Below are 27,160 nucleotides of genomic sequence, written 5' to 3' on the forward strand. Positions count from 1 at the left end.
GATAGTAAGCTTTTCTGTAGTCTGCCTGTTGATGTATTTTCCGTTTGAACTGTGCACAACATGAAGAGACGGAACACTGGCGGCTTGTCACAATGCCCCCCGATGACATCACAATAGCGCTGCTGCCTAGAAAACAAGCTGCGCAGAAGAAGTTGTTCTTTGGGTGGGAGGGTGGGCTAGTGGAAGGAGGGGGCAATCTCTTTTTTTCCCGGGTGGTAGGGGGATGACAGGAGAAGGGAAGCGGGTGGTGAGAAAGGTACAGAGGGCAGGGTTTGGGGGCTGGGAAGGAAAGGGAAAAGATTAGGGTTTGGGGATGATGAAAGGGCTTTCTACGGGTAAGGATGGCAAAGGGTGGCAGTGACGGAAAGTCAGGCAACCTGTCCTGTCCGTCTTTTTGTATCGTGAATTGGAAAGACTGCAAGGGGGAGGGGAGTTGCTTGCGCCCTAAAGGAGGAGTTATTCAGATTCATTGCAGTGGGCGGCGGCTGCAAAACGCACCATTCTTCTTGTTTTGGCTCTGCAAAGCAGCCTTTTCAAGGGTTGGCTTGGGTGACAAAATGTCTTGTGTAGGCGTGGGTTTGTCTCCCTCTCGCTCTCTCTCCCTAAGATGTGTCCGGCATAGGCCAGGGTGCCACTCGAGGCCCAAACCAATTCTGGTTATCGCTTCTCGGCCTTTTGGCTAAGATCAAGTGTAGTATCTGTTCTTATCAGTTTAATATCTGATACGTCCCCTATCTGGGGACCATATATTAAATGGATTTTTAGAACAGGGAGATGGAAAAAGAGCTTGCTCTGTCCACTCCACGCATTGACCTGGTATTGCAGTACCTCCAGGAACGGTGCACCCCTTCTTAACCCAGTTTCCAAAAGCAGAACTCAATTCACCTGATTCATATTAGCCCGATTTAATGAATTGGAAGAAAGCATACGTCTTCATATGCACCTCAATTTGGCCCATTCACTTTTCACACTTCCTCCTTTTGTTTTTTATCTTTCACACTTTTGACTTTCTTTATTCATCCAAATAGCAAACTCATCACCACTCAACCTGACCAACTCGGCTATGTCCCCGTGCTGCAGTTCTCTGTCTTATCTAGATCATTTGCAATTGAATGGAATAGATCCCTTTTGGACAAAGTGGATTCACCTGCTGCTGCAGTGACCACAGGTGTGATAACATCTAGAATTGGCATCTGGTGCGATCTCTCCGCTTCCACTCCAAAGAAAGTTACCTGTTTATTCCTATCATGCATTGGTTTTTGGGGTTTTCTTTGAGTAATGATGATCTCTTTAGTAGTCTGTTGGCGCCCTCTCCTGGAGGAATAGTTTGCTTGCTCTTGGACATTCTAAAAGAGAGGTCATGATAGACATTGAGCTTCTGAGCTCAATTGGGGACAGTCATGGGTGATGAATGTTTGCAACCTACTGCGAAGCCTCATACCGCAATATAAGGAACGTCAAATACTAAGAAAGGGCGGCCTATGAAAGAATTACTACTTTCAATAAGTACACTTAAACGGCTAATTGGGAATAGAAAAACTGTAAAAAGCCCTCTGAGAAAGCCCCCCTCTAACCTTTGATAGTAAGCTTTTCTGTAGTCTGCCTGTTGATGTATTTTCCGTTTGAACTGTGCACAACATGAAGAGACGGAACACTGGCGGCTTGTCACAATGCCCCCCGATGACATCACAATAGCGCTGCTGCCTAGAAAACAAGCTGCGCAGAAGAAGTTGTTCTTTGGGTGGGAGGGTGGGCTAGTGGAAGGAGGGGGCAATCTCTTTTTTTCCCGGGTGGTAGGGGGATGACAGGAGAAGGGAAGCGGGTGGTGAGAAAGGTACAGAGGGCAGGGTTTGGGGGCTGGGAAGGAAAGGGAAAAGATTAGGGTTTGGGGATGATGAAAGGGCTTTCTACGGGTAAGGATGGCAAAGGGTGGCAGTGACGGAAAGTCAGGCAACCTGTCCTGTCCGTCTTTTTGTATCGTGAATTGGAAAGACTGCAAGGGGGAGGGGAGTTGCTTGCGCCCTAAAGGAGGAGTTATTCAGATTCATTGCAGTGGGCGGCGGCTGCAAAACGCACCATTCTTCTTGTTTTGGCTCTGCAAAGCAGCCTTTTCAAGGGTTGGCTTGGGTGACAAAATGTCTTGTGTAGGCGTGGGTTTGTCTCCCTCTCGCTCTCTCTCCCTAAGATGTGTCCGGCATAGGCCAGGGTGCCACTCGAGGCCCAAACCAATTCTGGTTATCGCTTCTCGGCCTTTTGGCTAAGATCAAGTGTAGTATCTGTTCTTATCAGTTTAATATCTGATACGTCCCCTATCTGGGGACCATATATTAAATGGATTTTTAGAACAGGGAGATGGAAAAAGAGCTTGCTCTGTCCACTCCACGCATTGACCTGGTATTGCAGTACCTCCAGGAACGGTGCACCCCTTCTTAACCCAGTTTCCAAAAGCAGAACTCAATTCACCTGATTCATATTAGCCCGATTTAATGAATTGGAAGAAAGCATACGTCTTCATATGCACCTCAATTTGGCCCATTCACTTTTCACACTTCCTCCTTTTGTTTTTTATCTTTCACACTTTTGACTTTCTTTATTCATCCAAATAGCAAACTCATCACCACTCAACCTGACCAACTCGGCTATGTCCCCGTGCTGCAGTTCTCTGTCTTATCTAGATCATTTGCAATTGAATGGAATAGATCCCTTTTGGACAAAGTGGATTCACCTGCTGCTGCAGTGACCACAGGTGTGATAACATCTAGAATTGGCATCTGGTGCGATCTCTCCGCTTCCACTCCAAAGAAAGTTACCTGTTTATTCCTATCATGCATTGGTTTTTGGGGTTTTCTTTGAGTAATGATGATCTCTTTAGTAGTCTGTTGGCGCCCTCTCCTGGAGGAATAGTTTGCTTGCTCTTGGACATTCTAAAAGAGAGGTCATGATAGACATTGAGCTTCTGAGCTCAATTGGGGACAGTCATGGGTGATGAATGTTTGCAACCTACTGCGAAGCCTCATACCGCAATATAAGGAACGTCAAATACTAAGAAAGGGCGGCCTATGAAAGAATTACTACTTTCAATAAGTACACTTAAACGGCTAATTGGGAATAGAAAAACTGTAAAAAGCCCTCTGAGAAAGCCCCCCTCTAACCTTTGATAGTAAGCTTTTCTGTAGTCTGCCTGTTGATGTATTTTCCGTTTGAACTGTGCACAACATGAAGAGACGGAACACTGGCGGCTTGTCACAATGCCCCCCGATGACATCACAATAGCGCTGCTGCCTAGAAAACAAGCTGCGCAGAAGAAGTTGTTCTTTGGGTGGGAGGGTGGGCTAGTGGAAGGAGGGGGCAATCTCTTTTTTTCCCGGGTGGTAGGGGGATGACAGGAGAAGGGAAGCGGGTGGTGAGAAAGGTACAGAGGGCAGGGTTTGGGGGCTGGGAAGGAAAGGGAAAAGATTAGGGTTTGGGGATGATGAAAGGGCTTTCTACGGGTAAGGATGGCAAAGGGTGGCAGTGACGGAAAGTCAGGCAACCTGTCCTGTCCGTCTTTTTGTATCGTGAATTGGAAAGACTGCAAGGGGGAGGGGAGTTGCTTGCGCCCTAAAGGAGGAGTTATTCAGATTCATTGCAGTGGGCGGCGGCTGCAAAACGCACCATTCTTCTTGTTTTGGCTCTGCAAAGCAGCCTTTTCAAGGGTTGGCTTGGGTGACAAAATGTCTTGTGTAGGCGTGGGTTTGTCTCCCTCTCGCTCTCTCTCCCTAAGATGTGTCCGGCATAGGCCAGGGTGCCACTCGAGGCCCAAACCAATTCTGGTTATCGCTTCTCGGCCTTTTGGCTAAGATCAAGTGTAGTTTGGGAGGGTACTACCTTGGTTGGTGCTGAAAGGTGCCAGGGTATTGCACAACTGCTTGCCTTGGGGGAGTGTGCATCGTAGGATGTCATAGCCCTCTTGTGACGGACAGTTACCTGGGCAACGAGAGGCGGTCACTTTATTATTTTCAAACTCATCCTTCAAAAAAAAAAAAAAAAAAAAAAAAAAAAAAAAAAATCTGTTCTTATCAGTTTAATATCTGATACGTCCCCTATCTGGGGACCATATATTAAATGGATTTTTAGAACAGGGAGATGGAAAAAGAGCTTGCTCTGTCCACTCCACGCATTGACCTGGTATTGCAGTACCTCCAGGAACGGTGCACCCCTTCTTAACCCAGTTTCCAAAAGCAGAACTCAATTCACCTGATTCATATTAGCCCGATTTAATGAATTGGAAGAAAGCATACGTCTTCATATGCACCTCAATTTGGCCCATTCACTTTTCACACTTCCTCCTTTTGTTTTTTATCTTTCACACTTTTGACTTTCTTTATTCATCCAAATAGCAAACTCATCACCACTCAACCTGACCAACTCGGCTATGTCCCCGTGCTGCAGTTCTCTGTCTTATCTAGATCATTTGCAATTGAATGGAATAGATCCCTTTTGGACAAAGTGGATTCACCTGCTGCTGCAGTGACCACAGGTGTGATAACATCTAGAATTGGCATCTGGTGCGATCTCTCCGCTTCCACTCCAAAGAAAGTTACCTGTTTATTCCTATCATGCATTGGTTTTTGGGGTTTTCTTTGAGTAATGATGATCTCTTTAGTAGTCTGTTGGCGCCCTCTCCTGGAGGAATAGTTTGCTTGCTCTTGGACATTCTAAAAGAGAGGTCATGATAGACATTGAGCTTCTGAGCTCAATTGGGGACAGTCATGGGTGATGAATGTTTGCAACCTACTGCGAAGCCTCATACCGCAATATAAGGAACGTCAAATACTAAGAAAGGGCGGCCTATGAAAGAATTACTACTTTCAATAAGTACACTTAAACGGCTAATTGGGAATAGAAAAACTGTAAAAAGCCCTCTGAGAAAGCCCCCCTCTAACCTTTGATAGTAAGCTTTTCTGTAGTCTGCCTGTTGATGTATTTTCCGTTTGAACTGTGCACAACATGAAGAGACGGAACACTGGCGGCTTGTCACAATGCCCCCCGATGACATCACAATAGCGCTGCTGCCTAGAAAACAAGCTGCGCAGAAGAAGTTGTTCTTTGGGTGGGAGGGTGGGCTAGTGGAAGGAGGGGGCAATCTCTTTTTTTCCCGGGTGGTAGGGGGATGACAGGAGAAGGGAAGCGGGTGGTGAGAAAGGTACAGAGGGCAGGGTTTGGGGGCTGGGAAGGAAAGGGAAAAGATTAGGGTTTGGGGATGATGAAAGGGCTTTCTACGGGTAAGGATGGCAAAGGGTGGCAGTGACGGAAAGTCAGGCAACCTGTCCTGTCCGTCTTTTTGTATCGTGAATTGGAAAGACTGCAAGGGGGAGGGGAGTTGCTTGCGCCCTAAAGGAGGAGTTATTCAGATTCATTGCAGTGGGCGGCGGCTGCAAAACGCACCATTCTTCTTGTTTTGGCTCTGCAAAGCAGCCTTTTCAAGGGTTGGCTTGGGTGACAAAATGTCTTGTGTAGGCGTGGGTTTGTCTCCCTCTCGCTCTCTCTCCCTAAGATGTGTCCGGCATAGGCCAGGGTGCCACTCGAGGCCCAAACCAATTCTGGTTATCGCTTCTCGGCCTTTTGGCTAAGATCAAGTGTAGTATCTGTTCTTATCAGTTTAATATCTGATACGTCCCCTATCTGGGGACCATATATTAAATGGATTTTTAGAACAGGGAGATGGAAAAAGAGCTTGCTCTGTCCACTCCACGCATTGACCTGGTATTGCAGTACCTCCAGGAACGGTGCACCCCTTCTTAACCCAGTTTCCAAAAGCAGAACTCAATTCACCTGATTCATATTAGCCCGATTTAATGAATTGGAAGAAAGCATACGTCTTCATATGCACCTCAATTTGGCCCATTCACTTTTCACACTTCCTCCTTTTGTTTTTTATCTTTCACACTTTTGACTTTCTTTATTCATCCAAATAGCAAACTCATCACCACTCAACCTGACCAACTCGGCTATGTCCCCGTGCTGCAGTTCTCTGTCTTATCTAGATCATTTGCAATTGAATGGAATAGATCCCTTTTGGACAAAGTGGATTCACCTGCTGCTGCAGTGACCACAGGTGTGATAACATCTAGAATTGGCATCTGGTGCGATCTCTCCGCTTCCACTCCAAAGAAAGTTACCTGTTTATTCCTATCATGCATTGGTTTTTGGGGTTTTCTTTGAGTAATGATGATCTCTTTAGTAGTCTGTTGGCGCCCTCTCCTGGAGGAATAGTTTGCTTGCTCTTGGACATTCTAAAAGAGAGGTCATGATAGACATTGAGCTTCTGAGCTCAATTGGGGACAGTCATGGGTGATGAATGTTTGCAACCTACTGCGAAGCCTCATACCGCAATATAAGGAACGTCAAATACTAAGAAAGGGCGGCCTATGAAAGAATTACTACTTTCAATAAGTACACTTAAACGGCTAATTGGGAATAGAAAAACTGTAAAAAGCCCTCTGAGAAAGCCCCCCTCTAACCTTTGATAGTAAGCTTTTCTGTAGTCTGCCTGTTGATGTATTTTCCGTTTGAACTGTGCACAACATGAAGAGACGGAACACTGGCGGCTTGTCACAATGCCCCCCGATGACATCACAATAGCGCTGCTGCCTAGAAAACAAGCTGCGCAGAAGAAGTTGTTCTTTGGGTGGGAGGGTGGGCTAGTGGAAGGAGGGGGCAATCTCTTTTTTTCCCGGGTGGTAGGGGGATGACAGGAGAAGGGAAGCGGGTGGTGAGAAAGGTACAGAGGGCAGGGTTTGGGGGCTGGGAAGGAAAGGGAAAAGATTAGGGTTTGGGGATGATGAAAGGGCTTTCTACGGGTAAGGATGGCAAAGGGTGGCAGTGACGGAAAGTCAGGCAACCTGTCCTGTCCGTCTTTTTGTATCGTGAATTGGAAAGACTGCAAGGGGGAGGGGAGTTGCTTGCGCCCTAAAGGAGGAGTTATTCAGATTCATTGCAGTGGGCGGCGGCTGCAAAACGCACCATTCTTCTTGTTTTGGCTCTGCAAAGCAGCCTTTTCAAGGGTTGGCTTGGGTGACAAAATGTCTTGTGTAGGCGTGGGTTTGTCTCCCTCTCGCTCTCTCTCCCTAAGATGTGTCCGGCATAGGCCAGGGTGCCACTCGAGGCCCAAACCAATTCTGGTTATCGCTTCTCGGCCTTTTGGCTAAGATCAAGTGTAGTATCTGTTCTTATCAGTTTAATATCTGATACGTCCCCTATCTGGGGACCATATATTAAATGGATTTTTAGAACAGGGAGATGGAAAAAGAGCTTGCTCTGTCCACTCCACGCATTGACCTGGTATTGCAGTACCTCCAGGAACGGTGCACCCCTTCTTAACCCAGTTTCCAAAAGCAGAACTCAATTCACCTGATTCATATTAGCCCGATTTAATGAATTGGAAGAAAGCATACGTCTTCATATGCACCTCAATTTGGCCCATTCACTTTTCACACTTCCTCCTTTTGTTTTTTATCTTTCACACTTTTGACTTTCTTTATTCATCCAAATAGCAAACTCATCACCACTCAACCTGACCAACTCGGCTATGTCCCCGTGCTGCAGTTCTCTGTCTTATCTAGATCATTTGCAATTGAATGGAATAGATCCCTTTTGGACAAAGTGGATTCACCTGCTGCTGCAGTGACCACAGGTGTGATAACATCTAGAATTGGCATCTGGTGCGATCTCTCCGCTTCCACTCCAAAGAAAGTTACCTGTTTATTCCTATCATGCATTGGTTTTTGGGGTTTTCTTTGAGTAATGATGATCTCTTTAGTAGTCTGTTGGCGCCCTCTCCTGGAGGAATAGTTTGCTTGCTCTTGGACATTCTAAAAGAGAGGTCATGATAGACATTGAGCTTCTGAGCTCAATTGGGGACAGTCATGGGTGATGAATGTTTGCAACCTACTGCGAAGCCTCATACCGCAATATAAGGAACGTCAAATACTAAGAAAGGGCGGCCTATGAAAGAATTACTACTTTCAATAAGTACACTTAAACGGCTAATTGGGAATAGAAAAACTGTAAAAAGCCCTCTGAGAAAGCCCCCCTCTAACCTTTGATAGTAAGCTTTTCTGTAGTCTGCCTGTTGATGTATTTTCCGTTTGAACTGTGCACAACATGAAGAGACGGAACACTGGCGGCTTGTCACAATGCCCCCCGATGACATCACAATAGCGCTGCTGCCTAGAAAACAAGCTGCGCAGAAGAAGTTGTTCTTTGGGTGGGAGGGTGGGCTAGTGGAAGGAGGGGGCAATCTCTTTTTTTCCCGGGTGGTAGGGGGATGACAGGAGAAGGGAAGCGGGTGGTGAGAAAGGTACAGAGGGCAGGGTTTGGGGGCTGGGAAGGAAAGGGAAAAGATTAGGGTTTGGGGATGATGAAAGGGCTTTCTACGGGTAAGGATGGCAAAGGGTGGCAGTGACGGAAAGTCAGGCAACCTGTCCTGTCCGTCTTTTTGTATCGTGAATTGGAAAGACTGCAAGGGGGAGGGGAGTTGCTTGCGCCCTAAAGGAGGAGTTATTCAGATTCATTGCAGTGGGCGGCGGCTGCAAAACGCACCATTCTTCTTGTTTTGGCTCTGCAAAGCAGCCTTTTCAAGGGTTGGCTTGGGTGACAAAATGTCTTGTGTAGGCGTGGGTTTGTCTCCCTCTCGCTCTCTCTCCCTAAGATGTGTCCGGCATAGGCCAGGGTGCCACTCGAGGCCCAAACCAATTCTGGTTATCGCTTCTCGGCCTTTTGGCTAAGATCAAGTGTAGTATCTGTTCTTATCAGTTTAATATCTGATACGTCCCCTATCTGGGGACCATATATTAAATGGATTTTTAGAACAGGGAGATGGAAAAAGAGCTTGCTCTGTCCACTCCACGCATTGACCTGGTATTGCAGTACCTCCAGGAACGGTGCACCCCTTCTTAACCCAGTTTCCAAAAGCAGAACTCAATTCACCTGATTCATATTAGCCCGATTTAATGAATTGGAAGAAAGCATACGTCTTCATATGCACCTCAATTTGGCCCATTCACTTTTCACACTTCCTCCTTTTGTTTTTTATCTTTCACACTTTTGACTTTCTTTATTCATCCAAATAGCAAACTCATCACCACTCAACCTGACCAACTCGGCTATGTCCCCGTGCTGCAGTTCTCTGTCTTATCTAGATCATTTGCAATTGAATGGAATAGATCCCTTTTGGACAAAGTGGATTCACCTGCTGCTGCAGTGACCACAGGTGTGATAACATCTAGAATTGGCATCTGGTGCGATCTCTCCGCTTCCACTCCAAAGAAAGTTACCTGTTTATTCCTATCATGCATTGGTTTTTGGGGTTTTCTTTGAGTAATGATGATCTCTTTAGTAGTCTGTTGGCGCCCTCTCCTGGAGGAATAGTTTGCTTGCTCTTGGACATTCTAAAAGAGAGGTCATGATAGACATTGAGCTTCTGAGCTCAATTGGGGACAGTCATGGGTGATGAATGTTTGCAACCTACTGCGAAGCCTCATACCGCAATATAAGGAACGTCAAATACTAAGAAAGGGCGGCCTATGAAAGAATTACTACTTTCAATAAGTACACTTAAACGGCTAATTGGGAATAGAAAAACTGTAAAAAGCCCTCTGAGAAAGCCCCCCTCTAACCTTTGATAGTAAGCTTTTCTGTAGTCTGCCTGTTGATGTATTTTCCGTTTGAACTGTGCACAACATGAAGAGACGGAACACTGGCGGCTTGTCACAATGCCCCCCGATGACATCACAATAGCGCTGCTGCCTAGAAAACAAGCTGCGCAGAAGAAGTTGTTCTTTGGGTGGGAGGGTGGGCTAGTGGAAGGAGGGGGCAATCTCTTTTTTTCCCGGGTGGTAGGGGGATGACAGGAGAAGGGAAGCGGGTGGTGAGAAAGGTACAGAGGGCAGGGTTTGGGGGCTGGGAAGGAAAGGGAAAAGATTAGGGTTTGGGGATGATGAAAGGGCTTTCTACGGGTAAGGATGGCAAAGGGTGGCAGTGACGGAAAGTCAGGCAACCTGTCCTGTCCGTCTTTTTGTATCGTGAATTGGAAAGACTGCAAGGGGGAGGGGAGTTGCTTGCGCCCTAAAGGAGGAGTTATTCAGATTCATTGCAGTGGGCGGCGGCTGCAAAACGCACCATTCTTCTTGTTTTGGCTCTGCAAAGCAGCCTTTTCAAGGGTTGGCTTGGGTGACAAAATGTCTTGTGTAGGCGTGGGTTTGTCTCCCTCTCGCTCTCTCTCCCTAAGATGTGTCCGGCATAGGCCAGGGTGCCACTCGAGGCCCAAACCAATTCTGGTTATCGCTTCTCGGCCTTTTGGCTAAGATCAAGTGTAGTATCTGTTCTTATCAGTTTAATATCTGATACGTCCCCTATCTGGGGACCATATATTAAATGGATTTTTAGAACAGGGAGATGGAAAAAGAGCTTGCTCTGTCCACTCCACGCATTGACCTGGTATTGCAGTACCTCCAGGAACGGTGCACCCCTTCTTAACCCAGTTTCCAAAAGCAGAACTCAATTCACCTGATTCATATTAGCCCGATTTAATGAATTGGAAGAAAGCATACGTCTTCATATGCACCTCAATTTGGCCCATTCACTTTTCACACTTCCTCCTTTTGTTTTTTATCTTTCACACTTTTGACTTTCTTTATTCATCCAAATAGCAAACTCATCACCACTCAACCTGACCAACTCGGCTATGTCCCCGTGCTGCAGTTCTCTGTCTTATCTAGATCATTTGCAATTGAATGGAATAGATCCCTTTTGGACAAAGTGGATTCACCTGCTGCTGCAGTGACCACAGGTGTGATAACATCTAGAATTGGCATCTGGTGCGATCTCTCCGCTTCCACTCCAAAGAAAGTTACCTGTTTATTCCTATCATGCATTGGTTTTTGGGGTTTTCTTTGAGTAATGATGATCTCTTTAGTAGTCTGTTGGCGCCCTCTCCTGGAGGAATAGTTTGCTTGCTCTTGGACATTCTAAAAGAGAGGTCATGATAGACATTGAGCTTCTGAGCTCAATTGGGGACAGTCATGGGTGATGAATGTTTGCAACCTACTGCGAAGCCTCATACCGCAATATAAGGAACGTCAAATACTAAGAAAGGGCGGCCTATGAAAGAATTACTACTTTCAATAAGTACACTTAAACGGCTAATTGGGAATAGAAAAACTGTAAAAAGCCCTCTGAGAAAGCCCCCCTCTAACCTTTGATAGTAAGCTTTTCTGTAGTCTGCCTGTTGATGTATTTTCCGTTTGAACTGTGCACAACATGAAGAGACGGAACACTGGCGGCTTGTCACAATGCCCCCCGATGACATCACAATAGCGCTGCTGCCTAGAAAACAAGCTGCGCAGAAGAAGTTGTTCTTTGGGTGGGAGGGTGGGCTAGTGGAAGGAGGGGGCAATCTCTTTTTTTCCCGGGTGGTAGGGGGATGACAGGAGAAGGGAAGCGGGTGGTGAGAAAGGTACAGAGGGCAGGGTTTGGGGGCTGGGAAGGAAAGGGAAAAGATTAGGGTTTGGGGATGATGAAAGGGCTTTCTACGGGTAAGGATGGCAAAGGGTGGCAGTGACGGAAAGTCAGGCAACCTGTCCTGTCCGTCTTTTTGTATCGTGAATTGGAAAGACTGCAAGGGGGAGGGGAGTTGCTTGCGCCCTAAAGGAGGAGTTATTCAGATTCATTGCAGTGGGCGGCGGCTGCAAAACGCACCATTCTTCTTGTTTTGGCTCTGCAAAGCAGCCTTTTCAAGGGTTGGCTTGGGTGACAAAATGTCTTGTGTAGGCGTGGGTTTGTCTCCCTCTCGCTCTCTCTCCCTAAGATGTGTCCGGCATAGGCCAGGGTGCCACTCGAGGCCCAAACCAATTCTGGTTATCGCTTCTCGGCCTTTTGGCTAAGATCAAGTGTAGTATCTGTTCTTATCAGTTTAATATCTGATACGTCCCCTATCTGGGGACCATATATTAAATGGATTTTTAGAACAGGGAGATGGAAAAAGAGCTTGCTCTGTCCACTCCACGCATTGACCTGGTATTGCAGTACCTCCAGGAACGGTGCACCCCTTCTTAACCCAGTTTCCAAAAGCAGAACTCAATTCACCTGATTCATATTAGCCCGATTTAATGAATTGGAAGAAAGCATACGTCTTCATATGCACCTCAATTTGGCCCATTCACTTTTCACACTTCCTCCTTTTGTTTTTTATCTTTCACACTTTTGACTTTCTTTATTCATCCAAATAGCAAACTCATCACCACTCAACCTGACCAACTCGGCTATGTCCCCGTGCTGCAGTTCTCTGTCTTATCTAGATCATTTGCAATTGAATGGAATAGATCCCTTTTGGACAAAGTGGATTCACCTGCTGCTGCAGTGACCACAGGTGTGATAACATCTAGAATTGGCATCTGGTGCGATCTCTCCGCTTCCACTCCAAAGAAAGTTACCTGTTTATTCCTATCATGCATTGGTTTTTGGGGTTTTCTTTGAGTAATGATGATCTCTTTAGTAGTCTGTTGGCGCCCTCTCCTGGAGGAATAGTTTGCTTGCTCTTGGACATTCTAAAAGAGAGGTCATGATAGACATTGAGCTTCTGAGCTCAATTGGGGACAGTCATGGGTGATGAATGTTTGCAACCTACTGCGAAGCCTCATACCGCAATATAAGGAACGTCAAATACTAAGAAAGGGCGGCCTATGAAAGAATTACTACTTTCAATAAGTACACTTAAACGGCTAATTGGGAATAGAAAAACTGTAAAAAGCCCTCTGAGAAAGCCCCCCTCTAACCTTTGATAGTAAGCTTTTCTGTAGTCTGCCTGTTGATGTATTTTCCGTTTGAACTGTGCACAACATGAAGAGACGGAACACTGGCGGCTTGTCACAATGCCCCCCGATGACATCACAATAGCGCTGCTGCCTAGAAAACAAGCTGCGCAGAAGAAGTTGTTCTTTGGGTGGGAGGGTGGGCTAGTGGAAGGAGGGGGCAATCTCTTTTTTTCCCGGGTGGTAGGGGGATGACAGGAGAAGGGAAGCGGGTGGTGAGAAAGGTACAGAGGGCAGGGTTTGGGGGCTGGGAAGGAAAGGGAAAAGATTAGGGTTTGGGGATGATGAAAGGGCTTTCTACGGGTAAGGATGGCAAAGGGTGGCAGTGACGGAAAGTCAGGCAACCTGTCCTGTCCGTCTTTTTGTATCGTGAATTGGAAAGACTGCAAGGGGGAGGGGAGTTGCTTGCGCCCTAAAGGAGGAGTTATTCAGATTCATTGCAGTGGGCGGCGGCTGCAAAACGCACCATTCTTCTTGTTTTGGCTCTGCAAAGCAGCCTTTTCAAGGGTTGGCTTGGGTGACAAAATGTCTTGTGTAGGCGTGGGTTTGTCTCCCTCTCGCTCTCTCTCCCTAAGATGTGTCCGGCATAGGCCAGGGTGCCACTCGAGGCCCAAACCAATTCTGGTTATCGCTTCTCGGCCTTTTGGCTAAGATCAAGTGTAGTATCTGTTCTTATCAGTTTAATATCTGATACGTCCCCTATCTGGGGACCATATATTAAATGGATTTTTAGAACAGGGAGATGGAAAAAGAGCTTGCTCTGTCCACTCCACGCATTGACCTGGTATTGCAGTACCTCCAGGAACGGTGCACCCCTTCTTAACCCAGTTTCCAAAAGCAGAACTCAATTCACCTGATTCATATTAGCCCGATTTAATGAATTGGAAGAAAGCATACGTCTTCATATGCACCTCAATTTGGCCCATTCACTTTTCACACTTCCTCCTTTTGTTTTTTATCTTTCACACTTTTGACTTTCTTTATTCATCCAAATAGCAAACTCATCACCACTCAACCTGACCAACTCGGCTATGTCCCCGTGCTGCAGTTCTCTGTCTTATCTAGATCATTTGCAATTGAATGGAATAGATCCCTTTTGGACAAAGTGGATTCACCTGCTGCTGCAGTGACCACAGGTGTGATAACATCTAGAATTGGCATCTGGTGCGATCTCTCCGCTTCCACTCCAAAGAAAGTTACCTGTTTATTCCTATCATGCATTGGTTTTTGGGGTTTTCTTTGAGTAATGATGATCTCTTTAGTAGTCTGTTGGCGCCCTCTCCTGGAGGAATAGTTTGCTTGCTCTTGGACATTCTAAAAGAGAGGTCATGATAGACATTGAGCTTCTGAGCTCAATTGGGGACAGTCATGGGTGATGAATGTTTGCAACCTACTGCGAAGCCTCATACCGCAATATAAGGAACGTCAAATACTAAGAAAGGGCGGCCTATGAAAGAATTACTACTTTCAATAAGTACACTTAAACGGCTAATTGGGAATAGAAAAACTGTAAAAAGCCCTCTGAGAAAGCCCCCCTCTAACCTTTGATAGTAAGCTTTTCTGTAGTCTGCCTGTTGATGTATTTTCCGTTTGAACTGTGCACAACATGAAGAGACGGAACACTGGCGGCTTGTCACAATGCCCCCCGATGACATCACAATAGCGCTGCTGCCTAGAAAACAAGCTGCGCAGAAGAAGTTGTTCTTTGGGTGGGAGGGTGGGCTAATGGAAGGAGGGGGCAATCTCTTTTTTTCCCGGGTGGTAGGGGGATGACAGGAGAAGGGAAGCGGGTGGTGAGAAAGGTACAGAGGGCAGGGTTTGGGGGCTGGGAAGGAAAGGGAAAAGATTAGGGTTTGGGGATGATGAAAGGGCTTTCTACGGGTAAGGATGGCAAAGGGTGGCAGTGACGGAAAGTCAGGCAACCTGTCCTGTCCGTCTTTTTGTATCGTGAATTGGAAAGACTGCAAGGGGGAGGGGAGTTGCTTGCGCCCTAAAGGAGGAGTTATTCAGATTCATTGCAGTGGGCGGCGGCTGCAAAACGCACCATTCTTCTTGTTTTGGCTCTGCAAAGCAGCCTTTTCAAGGGTTGGCTTGGGTGACAAAATGTCTTGTGTAGGCGTGGGTTTGTCTCCCTCTCGCTCTCTCTCCCTAAGATGTGTCCGGCATAGGCCAGGGTGCCACTCGAGGCCCAAACCAATTCTGGTTATCGCTTCTCGGCCTTTTGGCTAAGATCAAGTGTAGTATCTGTTCTTATCAGTTTAATATCTGATACGTCCCCTATCTGGGGACCATATATTAAATGGATTTTTAGAACAGGGAGATGGAAAAAGAGCTTGCTCTGTCCACTCCACGCATTGACCTGGTATTGCAGTACCTCCAGGAACGGTGCACCCCTTCTTAACCCAGTTTCCAAAAGCAGAACTCAATTCACCTGATTCATATTAGCCCGATTTAATGAATTGGAAGAAAGCATACGTCTTCATATGCACCTCAATTTGGCCCATTCACTTTTCACACTTCCTCCTTTTGTTTTTTATCTTTCACACTTTTGACTTTCTTTATTCATCCAAATAGCAAACTCATCACCACTCAACCTGACCAACTCGGCTATGTCCCCGTGCTGCAGTTCTCTGTCTTATCTAGATCATTTGCAATTGAATGGAATAGATCCCTTTTGGACAAAGTGGATTCACCTGCTGCTGCAGTGACCACAGGTGTGATAACATCTAGAATTGGCATCTGGTGCGATCTCTCCGCTTCCACTCCAAAGAAAGTTACCTGTTTATTCCTATCATGCATTGGTTTTTGGGGTTTTCTTTGAGTAATGATGATCTCTTTAGTAGTCTGTTGGCGCCCTCTCCTGGAGGAATAGTTTGCTTGCTCTTGGACATTCTAAAAGAGAGGTCATGATAGACATTGAGCTTCTGAGCTCAATTGGGGACAGTCATGGGTGATGAATGTTTGCAACCTACTGCGAAGCCTCATACCGCAATATAAGGAACGTCAAATACTAAGAAAGGGCGGCCTATGAAAGAATTACTACTTTCAATAAGTACACTTAAACGGCTAATTGGGAATAGAAAAACTGTAAAAAGCCCTCTGAGAAAGCCCCCCTCTAACCTTTGATAGTAAGCTTTTCTGTAGTCTGCCTGTTGATGTATTTTCCGTTTGAACTGTGCACAACATGAAGAGACGGAACACTGGCGGCTTGTCACAATGCCCCCCGATGACATCACAATAGCGCTGCTGCCTAGAAAACAAGCTGCGCAGAAGAAGTTGTTCTTTGGGTGGGAGGGTGGGCTAGTGGAAGGAGGGGGCAATCTCTTTTTTTCCCGGGTGGTAGGGGGATGACAGGAGAAGGGAAGCGGGTGGTGAGAAAGGTACAGAGGGCAGGGTTTGGGGGCTGGGAAGGAAAGGGAAAAGATTAGGGTTTGGGGATGATGAAAGGGCTTTCTACGGGTAAGGATGGCAAAGGGTGGCAGTGACGGAAAGTCAGGCAACCTGTCCTGTCCGTCTTTTTGTATCGTGAATTGGAAAGACTGCAAGGGGGAGGGGAGTTGCTTGCGCCCTAAAGGAGGAGTTATTCAGATTCATTGCAGTGGGCGGCGGCTGCAAAACGCACCATTCTTCTTGTTTTGGCTCTGCAAAGCAGCCTTTTCAAGGGTTGGCTTGGGTGACAAAATGTCTTGTGTAGGCGTGGGTTTGTCTCCCTCTCGCTCTCTCTCCCTAAGATGTGTCCGGCATAGGCCAGGGTGCCACTCGAGGCCCAAACCAATTCTGGTTATCGCTTCTCGGCCTTTTGGCTAAGATCAAGTGTAGTATCTGTTCTTATCAGTTTAATATCTGATACGTCCCCTATCTGGGGACCATATATTAAATGGATTTTTAGAACAGGGAGATGGAAAAAGAGCTTGCTCTGTCCACTCCACGCATTGACCTGGTATTGCAGTACCTCCAGGAACGGTGCACCCCTTCTTAACCCAGTTTCCAAAAGCAGAACTCAATTCACCTGATTCATATTAGCCCGATTTAATGAATTGGAAGAAAGCATACGTCTTCATATGCACCTCAATTTGGCCCATTCACTTTTCACACTTCCTCCTTTTGTTTTTTATCTTTCACACTTTTGACTTTCTTTATTCATCCAAATAGCAAACTCATCACCACTCAACCTGACCAACTCGGCTATGTCCCCGTGCTGCAGTTCTCTGTCTTATCTAGATCATTTGCAATTGAATGGAATAGATCCCTTTTGGACAAAGTGGATTCACCTGCTGCTGCAGTGACCACAGGTGTGATAACATCTAGAATTGGCATCTGGTGCGATCTCTCCGCTTCCACTCCAAAGAAAGTTACCTGTTTATTCCTATCATGCATTGGTTTTTGGGGTTTTCTTTGAGTAATGATGATCTCTTTAGTAGTCTGTTGGCGCCCTCTCCTGGAGGAATAGTTTGCTTGCTCTTGGACATTCTAAAAGAGAGGTCATGATAGACATTGAGCTTCTGAGCTCAATTGGGGACAGTCATGGGTGATGAATGTTTGCAACCTACTGCGAAGCCTCATACCGCAATATAAGGAACGTCAAATACTAAGAAAGGGCGGCCTATGAAAGAATTACTACTTTCAATAAGTACACTTAAACGGCTAATTGGGAATAGAAAAACTGTAAAAAGCCCTCTGAGAAAGCCCCCCTCTAACCTTTGATAGTAAGCTTTTCTGTAGTCTGCCTGTTGATGTATTTTCCGTTTGAACTGTGCACAACATGAAGAGACGGAACACTGGCGGCTTGTCACAATGCCCCCCGATGACATCACAATAGCGCTGCTGCCTAGAAAACAAGCTGCGCAGAAGAAGTTGTTCTTTGGGTGGGAGGGTGGGCTAGTGGAAGGAGGGGGCAATCTCTTTTTTTCCCGGGTGGTAGGGGGATGACAGGAGAAGGGAAGCGGGTGGTGAGAAAGGTACAGAGGGCAGGGTTTGGGGGCTGGGAAGGAAAGGGAAAAGATTAGGGTTTGGGGATGATGAAAGGGCTTTCTACGGGTAAGGATGGCAAAGGGTGGCAGTGACGGAAAGTCAGGCAACCTGTCCTGTCCGTCTTTTTGTATCGTGAATTGGAAAGACTGCAAGGGGGAGGGGAGTTGCTTGCGCCCTAAAGGAGGAGTTATTCAGATTCATTGCAGTGGGCGGCGGCTGCAAAACGCACCATTCTTCTTGTTTTGGCTCTGCAAAGCAGCCTTTTCAAGGGTTGGCTTGGGTGACAAAATGTCTTGTGTAGGCGTGGGTTTGTCTCCCTCTCGCTCTCTCTCCCTAAGATGTGTCCGGCATAGGCCAGGGTGCCACTCGAGGCCCAAACCAATTCTGGTTATCGCTTCTCGGCCTTTTGGCTAAGATCAAGTGTAGTATCTGTTCTTATCAGTTTAATATCTGATACGTCCCCTATCTGGGGACCATATATTAAATGGATTTTTAGAACAGGGAGATGGAAAAAGAGCTTGCTCTGTCCACTCCACGCATTGACCTGGTATTGCAGTACCTCCAGGAACGGTGCACCCCTTCTTAACCCAGTTTCCAAAAGCAGAACTCAATTCACCTGATTCATATTAGCCCGATTTAATGAATTGGAAGAAAGCATACGTCTTCATATGCACCTCAATTTGGCCCATTCACTTTTCACACTTCCTCCTTTTGTTTTTTATCTTTCACACTTTTGACTTTCTTTATTCATCCAAATAGCAAACTCATCACCACTCAACCTGACCAACTCGGCTATGTCCCCGTGCTGCAGTTCTCTGTCTTATCTAGATCATTTGCAATTGAATGGAATAGATCCCTTTTGGACAAAGTGGATTCACCTGCTGCTGCAGTGACCACAGGTGTGATAACATCTAGAATTGGCATCTGGTGCGATCTCTCCGCTTCCACTCCAAAGAAAGTTACCTGTTTATTCCTATCATGCATTGGTTTTTGGGGTTTTCTTTGAGTAATGATGATCTCTTTAGTAGTCTGTTGGCGCCCTCTCCTGGAGGAATAGTTTGCTTGCTCTTGGACATTCTAAAAGAGAGGTCATGATAGACATTGAGCTTCTGAGCTCAATTGGGGACAGTCATGGGTGATGAATGTTTGCAACCTACTGCGAAGCCTCATACCGCAATATAAGGAACGTCAAATACTAAGAAAGGGCGGCCTATGAAAGAATTACTACTTTCAATAAGTACACTTAAACGGCTAATTGGGAATAGAAAAACTGTAAAAAGCCCTCTGAGAAAGCCCCCCTCTAACCTTTGATAGTAAGCTTTTCTGTAGTCTGCCTGTTGATGCATTTTCCGTTTGAACTGTGCACAACATGAAGAGACGGAACACTGGCGGCTTGTCACAATGCCCCCCGATGACATCACAATAGCGCTGCTGCCTAGAAAACAAGCTGCGCAGAAGAAGTTGTTCTTTGGGTGGGAGGGTGGGCTAGTGGAAGGAGGGGGCAATCTCTTTTTTTCCCGGGTGGTAGGGGGATGACAGGAGAAGGGAAGCGGGTGGTGAGAAAGGTACAGAGGGCAGGGTTTGGGGGCTGGGAAGGAAAGGGAAAAGATTAGGGTTTGGGGATGATGAAAGGGCTTTCTACGGGTAAGGATGGCAAAGGGTGGCAGTGACGGAAAGTCAGGCAACCTGTCCTGTCCGTCTTTTTGTATCGTGAATTGGAAAGACTGCAAGGGGGAGGGGAGTTGCTTGCGCCCTAAAGGAGGAGTTATTCAGATTCATTGCAGTGGGCGGCGGCTGCAAAACGCACCATTCTTCTTGTTTTGGCTCTGCAAAGCAGCCTTTTCAAGGGTTGGCTTGGGTGACAAAATGTCTTGTGTAGGCGTGGGTTTGTCTCCCTCTCGCTCTCTCTCCCTAAGATGTGTCCGGCATAGGCCAGGGTGCCACTCGAGGCCCAAACCAATTCTGGTTATCGCTTCTCGGCCTTTTGGCTAAGATCAAGTGTAGTATCTGTTCTTATCAGTTTAATATCTGATACGTCCCCTATCTGGGGACCATATATTAAATGGATTTTTAGAACAGGGAGATGGAAAAAGAGCTTGCTCTGTCCACTCCACGCATTGACCTGGTATTGCAGTACCTCCAGGAACGGTGCACCCCTTCTTAACCCAGTTTCCAAAAGCAGAACTCAATTCACCTGATTCATATTAGCCCGATTTAATGAATTGGAAGAAAGCATACGTCTTCATATGCACCTCAATTTGGCCCATTCACTTTTCACACTTCCTCCTTTTGTTTTTTATCTTTCACACTTTTGACTTTCTTTATTCATCCAAATAGCAAACTCATCACCACTCAACCTGACCAACTCGGCTATGTCCCCGTGCTGCAGTTCTCTGTCTTATCTAGATCATTTGCAATTGAATGGAATAGATCCCTTTTGGACAAAGTGGATTCACCTGCTGCTGCAGTGACCACAGGTGTGATAACATCTAGAATTGGCATCTGGTGCGATCTCTCCGCTTCCACTCCAAAGAAAGTTACCTGTTTATTCCTATCATGCATTGGTTTTTGGGGTTTTCTTTGAGTAATGATGATCTCTTTAGTAGTCTGTTGGCGCCCTCTCCTGGAGGAATAGTTTGCTTGCTCTTGGACATTCTAAAAGAGAGGTCATGATAGACATTGAGCTTCTGAGCTCAATTGGGGACAGTCATGGGTGATGAATGTTTGCAACCTACTGCGAAGCCTCATACCGCAATATAAGGAACGTCAAATACTAAGAAAGGGCGGCCTATGAAAGAATTACTACTTTCAATAAGTACACTTAAACGGCTAATTGGGAATAGAAAAACTGTAAAAAGCCCTCTGAGAAAGCCCCCCTCTAACCTTTGATAGTAAGCTTTTCTGTAGTCTGCCTGTTGATGTATTTTCCGTTTGAACTGTGCACAACATGAAGAGACGGAACACTGGCGGCTTGTCACAATGCCCCCCGATGACATCACAATAGCGCTGCTGCCTAGAAAACAAGCTGCGCAGAAGAAGTTGTTCTTTGGGTGGGAGGGTGGGCTAGTGGAAGGAGGGGGCAATCTCTTTTTTTCCCGGGTGGTAGGGGGATGACAGGAGAAGGGAAGCGGGTGGTGAGAAAGGTACAGAGGGCAGGGTTTGGGGGCTGGGAAGGAAAGGGAAAAGATTAGGGTTTGGGGATGATGAAAGGGCTTTCTACGGGTAAGGATGGCAAAGGGTGGCAGTGACGGAAAGTCAGGCAACCTGTCCTGTCCGTCTTTTTGTATCGTGAATTGGAAAGACTGCAAGGGGGAGGGGAGTTGCTTGCGCCCTAAAGGAGGAGTTATTCAGATTCATTGCAGTGGGCGGCGGCTGCAAAACGCACCATTCTTCTTGTTTTGGCTCTGCAAAGCAGCCTTTTCAAGGGTTGGCTTGGGTGACAAAATGTCTTGTGTAGGCGTGGGTTTGTCTCCCTCTCGCTCTCTCTCCCTAAGATGTGTCCGGCATAGGCCAGGGTGCCACTCGAGGCCCAAACCAATTCTGGTTATCGCTTCTCGGCCTTTTGGCTAAGATCAAGTGTAGTATCTGTTCTTATCAGTTTAATATCTGATACGTCCCCTATCTGGGGACCATATATTAAATGGATTTTTAGAACAGGGAGATGGAAAAAGAGCTTGCTCTGTCCACTCCACGCATTGACCTGGTATTGCAGTACCTCCAGGAACGGTGCACCCCTTCTTAACCCAGTTTCCAAAAGCAGAACTCAATTCACCTGATTCATATTAGCCCGATTTAATGAATTGGAAGAAAGCATACGTCTTCATATGCACCTCAATTTGGCCCATTCACTTTTCACACTTCCTCCTTTTGTTTTTTATCTTTCACACTTTTGACTTTCTTTATTCATCCAAATAGCAAACTCATCACCACTCAACCTGACCAACTCGGCTATGTCCCCGTGCTGCAGTTCTCTGTCTTATCTAGATCATTTGCAATTGAATGGAATAGATCCCTTTTGGACAAAGTGGATTCACCTGCTGCTGCAGTGACCACAGGTGTGATAACATCTAGAATTGGCATCTGGTGCGATCTCTCCGCTTCCACTCCAAAGAAAGTTACCTGTTTATTCCTATCATGCATTGGTTTTTGGGGTTTTCTTTGAGTAATGATGATCTCTTTAGTAGTCTGTTGGCGCCCTCTCCTGGAGGAATAGTTTGCTTGCTCTTGGACATTCTAAAAGAGAGGTCATGATAGACATTGAGCTTCTGAGCTCAATTGGGGACAGTCATGGGTGATGAATGTTTGCAACCTACTGCGAAGCCTCATACCGCAATATAAGGAACGTCAAATACTAAGAAAGGGCGGCCTATGAAAGAATTACTACTTTCAATAAGTACACTTAAACGGCTAATTGGGAATAGAAAAACTGTAAAAAGCCCTCTGAGAAAGCCCCCCTCTAACCTTTGATAGTAAGCTTTTCTGTAGTCTGCCTGTTGATGTATTTTCCGTTTGAACTGTGCACAACATGAAGAGACGGAACACTGGCGGCTTGTCACAATGCCCCCCGATGACATCACAATAGCGCTGCTGCCTAGAAAACAAGCTGCGCAGAAGAAGTTGTTCTTTGGGTGGGAGGGTGGGCTAGTGGAAGGAGGGGGCAATCTCTTTTTTTCCCGGGTGGTAGGGGGATGACAGGAGAAGGGAAGCGGGTGGTGAGAAAGGTACAGAGGGCAGGGTTTGGGGGCTGGGAAGGAAAGGGAAAAGATTAGGGTTTGGGGATGATGAAAGGGCTTTCTACGGGTAAGGATGGCAAAGGGTGGCAGTGACGGAAAGTCAGGCAACCTGTCCTGTCCGTCTTTTTGTATCGTGAATTGGAAAGACTGCAAGGGGGAGGGGAGTTGCTTGCGCCCTAAAGGAGGAGTTATTCAGATTCATTGCAGTGGGCGGCGGCTGCAAAACGCACCATTCTTCTTGTTTTGGCTCTGCAAAGCAGCCTTTTCAAGGGTTGGCTTGGGTGACAAAATGTCTTGTGTAGGCGTGGGTTTGTCTCCCTCTCGCTCTCTCTCCCTAAGATGTGTCCGGCATAGGCCAGGGTGCCACTCGAGGCCCAAACCAATTCTGGTTATCGCTTCTCGGCCTTTTGGCTAAGATCAAGTGTAGTATCTGTTCTTATCAGTTTAATATCTGATACGTCCCCTATCTGGGGACCATATATTAAATGGATTTTTAGAACAGGGAGATGGAAAAAGAGCTTGCTCTGTCCACTCCACGCATTGACCTGGTATTGCAGTACCTCCAGGAACGGTGCACCCCTTCTTAACCCAGTTTCCAAAAGCAGAACTCAATTCACCTGATTCATATTAGCCCGATTTAATGAATTGGAAGAAAGCATACGTCTTCATATGCACCTCAATTTGGCCCATTCACTTTTCACACTTCCTCCTTTTGTTTTTTATCTTTCACACTTTTGACTTTCTTTATTCATCCAAATAGCAAACTCATCACCACTCAACCTGACCAACTCGGCTATGTCCCCGTGCTGCAGTTCTCTGTCTTATCTAGATCATTTGCAATTGAATGGAATAGATCCCTTTTGGACAAAGTGGATTCACCTGCTGCTGCAGTGACCACAGGTGTGATAACATCTAGAATTGGCATCTGGTGCGATCTCTCCGCTTCCACTCCAAAGAAAGTTACCTGTTTATTCCTATCATGCATTGGTTTTTGGGGTTTTCTTTGAGTAATGATGATCTCTTTAGTAGTCTGTTGGCGCCCTCTCCTGGAGGAATAGTTTGCTTGCTCTTGGACATTCTAAAAGAGAGGTCATGATAGACATTGAGCTTCTGAGCTCAATTGGGGACAGTCATGGGTGATGAATGTTTGCAACCTACTGCGAAGCCTCATACCGCAATATAAGGAACGTCAAATACTAAGAAAGGGCGGCCTATGAAAGAATTACTACTTTCAATAAGTACACTTAAACGGCTAATTGGGAATAGAAAAACTGTAAAAAGCCCTCTGAGAAAGCCCCCCTCTAACCTTTGATAGTAAGCTTTTCTGTAGTCTGCCTGTTGATGTATTTTCCGTTTGAACTGTGCACAACATGAAGAGACGGAACACTGGCGGCTTGTCACAATGCCCCCCGATGACATCACAATAGCGCTGCTGCCTAGAAAACAAGCTGCGCAGAAGAAGTTGTTCTTTGGGTGGGAGGGTGGGCTAGTGGAAGGAGGGGGCAATCTCTTTTTTTCCCGGGTGGTAGGGGGATGACAGGAGAAGGGAAGCGGGTGGTGAGAAAGGTACAGAGGGCAGGGTTTGGGGGCTGGGAAGGAAAGGGAAAAGATTAGGGTTTGGGGATGATGAAAGGGCTTTCTACGGGTAAGGATGGCAAAGGGTGGCAGTGACGGAAAGTCAGGCAACCTGTCCTGTCCGTCTTTTTGTATCGTGAATTGGAAAGACTGCAAGGGGGAGGGGAGTTGCTTGCGCCCTAAAGGAGGAGTTATTCAGATTCATTGCAGTGGGCGGCGGCTGCAAAACGCACCATTCTTCTTGTTTTGGCTCTGCAAAGCAGCCTTTTCAAGGGTTGGCTTGGGTGACAAAATGTCTTGTGTAGGCGTGGGTTTGTCTCCCTCTCGCTCTCTCTCCCTAAGATGTGTCCGGCATAGGCCAGGGTGCCACTCGAGGCCCAAACCAATTCTGGTTATCGCTTCTCGGCCTTTTGGCTAAGATCAAGTGTAGTATCTGTTCTTATCAGTTTAATATCTGATACGTCCCCTATCTGGGGACCATATATTAAATGGATTTTTAGAACAGGGAGATGGAAAAAGAGCTTGCTCTGTCCACTCCACGCATTGACCTGGTATTGCAGTACCTCCAGGAACGGTGCACCCCTTCTTAACCCAGTTTCCAAAAGCAGAACTCAATTCACCTGATTCATATTAGCCCGATTTAATGAATTGGAAGAAAGCATACGTCTTCATATGCACCTCAATTTGGCCCATTCACTTTTCACACTTCCTCCTTTTGTTTTTTATCTTTCACACTTTTGACTTTCTTTATTCATCCAAATAGCAAACTCATCACCACTCAACCTGACCAACTCGGCTATGTCCCCGTGCTGCAGTTCTCTGTCTTATCTAGATCATTTGCAATTGAATGGAATAGATCCCTTTTGGACAAAGTGGATTCACCTGCTGCTGCAGTGACCACAGGTGTGATAACATCTAGAATTGGCATCTGGTGCGATCTCTCCGCTTCCACTCCAAAGAAAGTTACCTGTTTATTCCTATCATGCATTGGTTTTTGGGGTTTTCTTTGAGTAATGATGATCTCTTTAGTAGTCTGTTGGCGCCCTCTCCTGGAGGAATAGTTTGCTTGCTCTTGGACATTCTAAAAGAGAGGTCATGATAGACATTGAGCTTCTGAGCTCAATTGGGGACAGTCATGGGTGATGAATGTTTGCAACCTACTGCGAAGCCTCATACCGCAATATAAGGAACGTCAAATACTAAGAAAGGGCGGCCTATGAAAGAATTACTACTTTCAATAAGTACACTTAAACGGCTAATTGGGAATAGAAAAACTGTAAAAAGCCCTCTGAGAAAGCCCCCCTCTAACCTTTGATAGTAAGCTTTTCTGTAGTCTGCCTGTTGATGTATTTTCCGTTTGAACTGTGCACAACATGAAGAGACGGAACACTGGCGGCTTGTCACAATGCCCCCCGATGACATCACAATAGCGCTGCTGCCTAGAAAACAAGCTGCGCAGAAGAAGTTGTTCTTTGGGTGGGAGGGTGGGCTAGTGGAAGGAGGGGGCAATCTCTTTTTTTCCCGGGTGGTAGGGGGATGACAGGAGAAGGGAAGCGGGTGGTGAGAAAGGTACAGAGGGCAGGGTTTGGGGGCTGGGAAGGAAAGGGAAAAGATTAGGGTTTGGGGATGATGAAAGGGCTTTCTACGGGTAAGGATGGCAAAGGGTGGCAGTGACGGAAAGTCAGGCAACCTGTCCTGTCCGTCTTTTTGTATCGTGAATTGGAAAGACTGCAAGGGGGAGGGGAGTTGCTTGCGCCCTAAAGGAGGAGTTATTCAGATTCATTGCAGTGGGCGGCGGCTGCAAAACGCACCATTCTTCTTGTTTTGGCTCTGCAAAGCAGCCTTTTCAAGGGTTGGCTTGGGTGACAAAATGTCTTGTGTAGGCGTGGGTTTGTCTCCCTCTCGCTCTCTCTCCCTAAGATGTGTCCGGCATAGGCCAGGGTGCCACTCGAGGCCCAAACCAATTCTGGTTATCGCTTCTCGGCCTTTTGGCTAAGATCAAGTGTAGTATCTGTTCTTATCAGTTTAATATCTGATACGTCCCCTATCTGGGGACCATATATTAAATGGATTTTTAGAACAGGGAGATGGAAAAAGAGCTTGCTCTGTCCACTCCACGCATTGACCTGGTATTGCAGTACCTCCAGGAACGGTGCACCCCTTCTTAACCCAGTTTCCAAAAGCAGAACTCAATTCACCTGATTCATATTAGCCCGATTTAATGAATTGGAAGAAAGCATACGTCTTCATATGCACCTCAATTTGGCCCATTCACTTTTCACACTTCCTCCTTTTGTTTTTTATCTTTCACACTTTTGACTTTCTTTATTCATCCAAATAGCAAACTCATCACCACTCAACCTGACCAACTCGGCTATGTCCCCGTGCTGCAGTTCTCTGTCTTATCTAGATCATTTGCAATTGAATGGAATAGATCCCTTTTGGACAAAGTGGATTCACCTGCTGCTGCAGTGACCACAGGTGTGATAACATCTAGAATTGGCATCTGGTGCGATCTCTCCGCTTCCACTCCAAAGAAAGTTACCTGTTTATTCCTATCATGCATTGGTTTTTGGGGTTTTCTTTGAGTAATGATGATCTCTTTAGTAGTCTGTTGGCGCCCTCTCCTGGAGGAATAGTTTGCTTGCTCTTGGACATTCTAAAAGAGAGGTCATGATAGACATTGAGCTTCTGAGCTCAATTGGGGACAGTCATGGGTGATGAATGTTTGCAACCTACTGCGAAGCCTCATACCGCAATATAAGGAACGTCAAATACTAAGAAAGGGCGGCCTATGAAAGAATTACTACTTTCAATAAGTACACTTAAACGGCTAATTGGGAATAGAAAAACTGTAAAAAGCCCTCTGAGAAAGCCCCCCTCTAACCTTTGATAGTAAGCTTTTCTGTAGTCTGCCTGTTGATGTATTTTCCGTTTGAACTGTGCACAACATGAAGAGACGGAACACTGGCGGCTTGTCACAATGCCCCCCGATGACATCACAATAGCGCTGCTGCCTAGAAAACAAGC

General features: G+C 46.3%; 16 non-coding genes and 1 pseudogene across 16 annotated transcripts; all 17 read left to right on the plus strand.

The window, feature by feature from the left end:
• The first annotated feature begins 659 nt into the window (after positions 1-659).
• On the plus strand, positions 660-850 carry LOC142287415 (U2 spliceosomal RNA). Its single transcript, XR_012748394.1, has one exon. It is a non-coding gene; the product is annotated as a U2 spliceosomal RNA (small nuclear RNA).
• Positions 851-2,237: 1,387 nt separating this feature from the next.
• LOC142287417 (U2 spliceosomal RNA) lies at positions 2,238-2,428 on the plus strand. Its single transcript, XR_012748396.1, has one exon. It is a non-coding gene; the product is annotated as a U2 spliceosomal RNA (small nuclear RNA).
• Positions 2,429-3,991: 1,563 nt separating this feature from the next.
• On the plus strand, positions 3,992-4,201 carry LOC142287379 (U2 spliceosomal RNA; annotated as a pseudogene).
• Positions 4,202-5,588: 1,387 nt separating this feature from the next.
• On the plus strand, positions 5,589-5,779 carry LOC142287418 (U2 spliceosomal RNA). The gene has a single exon (XR_012748397.1). It is a non-coding gene; the product is annotated as a U2 spliceosomal RNA (small nuclear RNA).
• Positions 5,780-7,166: 1,387 nt separating this feature from the next.
• On the plus strand, positions 7,167-7,357 carry LOC142287419 (U2 spliceosomal RNA). The gene has a single exon (XR_012748398.1). It is a non-coding gene; the product is annotated as a U2 spliceosomal RNA (small nuclear RNA).
• A 1,387-nt stretch (positions 7,358-8,744) lies between these two features.
• LOC142287420 (U2 spliceosomal RNA) lies at positions 8,745-8,935 on the plus strand. Its single transcript, XR_012748399.1, has one exon. It is a non-coding gene; the product is annotated as a U2 spliceosomal RNA (small nuclear RNA).
• Positions 8,936-10,322: 1,387 nt separating this feature from the next.
• On the plus strand, positions 10,323-10,513 carry LOC142287421 (U2 spliceosomal RNA). Its single transcript, XR_012748400.1, has one exon. It is a non-coding gene; the product is annotated as a U2 spliceosomal RNA (small nuclear RNA).
• A 1,387-nt stretch (positions 10,514-11,900) lies between these two features.
• Positions 11,901-12,091, plus strand: LOC142287422 (U2 spliceosomal RNA). The gene has a single exon (XR_012748401.1). It is a non-coding gene; the product is annotated as a U2 spliceosomal RNA (small nuclear RNA).
• Positions 12,092-13,478: 1,387 nt separating this feature from the next.
• LOC142287424 (U2 spliceosomal RNA) lies at positions 13,479-13,669 on the plus strand. The gene has a single exon (XR_012748402.1). It is a non-coding gene; the product is annotated as a U2 spliceosomal RNA (small nuclear RNA).
• Positions 13,670-15,056: 1,387 nt separating this feature from the next.
• Positions 15,057-15,247, plus strand: LOC142287425 (U2 spliceosomal RNA). Its single transcript, XR_012748403.1, has one exon. It is a non-coding gene; the product is annotated as a U2 spliceosomal RNA (small nuclear RNA).
• A 1,387-nt stretch (positions 15,248-16,634) lies between these two features.
• Positions 16,635-16,825, plus strand: LOC142287426 (U2 spliceosomal RNA). The gene has a single exon (XR_012748404.1). It is a non-coding gene; the product is annotated as a U2 spliceosomal RNA (small nuclear RNA).
• Positions 16,826-18,212: 1,387 nt separating this feature from the next.
• LOC142287427 (U2 spliceosomal RNA) lies at positions 18,213-18,403 on the plus strand. The gene has a single exon (XR_012748405.1). It is a non-coding gene; the product is annotated as a U2 spliceosomal RNA (small nuclear RNA).
• Positions 18,404-19,790: 1,387 nt separating this feature from the next.
• On the plus strand, positions 19,791-19,981 carry LOC142287429 (U2 spliceosomal RNA). Its single transcript, XR_012748407.1, has one exon. It is a non-coding gene; the product is annotated as a U2 spliceosomal RNA (small nuclear RNA).
• Positions 19,982-21,368: 1,387 nt separating this feature from the next.
• LOC142287430 (U2 spliceosomal RNA) lies at positions 21,369-21,559 on the plus strand. The gene has a single exon (XR_012748408.1). It is a non-coding gene; the product is annotated as a U2 spliceosomal RNA (small nuclear RNA).
• A 1,387-nt stretch (positions 21,560-22,946) lies between these two features.
• LOC142287431 (U2 spliceosomal RNA) lies at positions 22,947-23,137 on the plus strand. The gene has a single exon (XR_012748409.1). It is a non-coding gene; the product is annotated as a U2 spliceosomal RNA (small nuclear RNA).
• Positions 23,138-24,524: 1,387 nt separating this feature from the next.
• LOC142287432 (U2 spliceosomal RNA) lies at positions 24,525-24,715 on the plus strand. Its single transcript, XR_012748410.1, has one exon. It is a non-coding gene; the product is annotated as a U2 spliceosomal RNA (small nuclear RNA).
• A 1,387-nt stretch (positions 24,716-26,102) lies between these two features.
• LOC142287433 (U2 spliceosomal RNA) lies at positions 26,103-26,293 on the plus strand. The gene has a single exon (XR_012748411.1). It is a non-coding gene; the product is annotated as a U2 spliceosomal RNA (small nuclear RNA).
• Positions 26,294-27,160: the final 867 nt, after the last annotated feature.

The sequence above is a fragment of the Anomaloglossus baeobatrachus genome, unplaced genomic scaffold (genome assembly GCF_048569485.1).
Source record: "Anomaloglossus baeobatrachus isolate aAnoBae1 unplaced genomic scaffold, aAnoBae1.hap1 Scaffold_722, whole genome shotgun sequence".
Lineage (NCBI taxonomy): Eukaryota > Metazoa > Chordata > Amphibia > Anura > Aromobatidae > Anomaloglossus > Anomaloglossus baeobatrachus.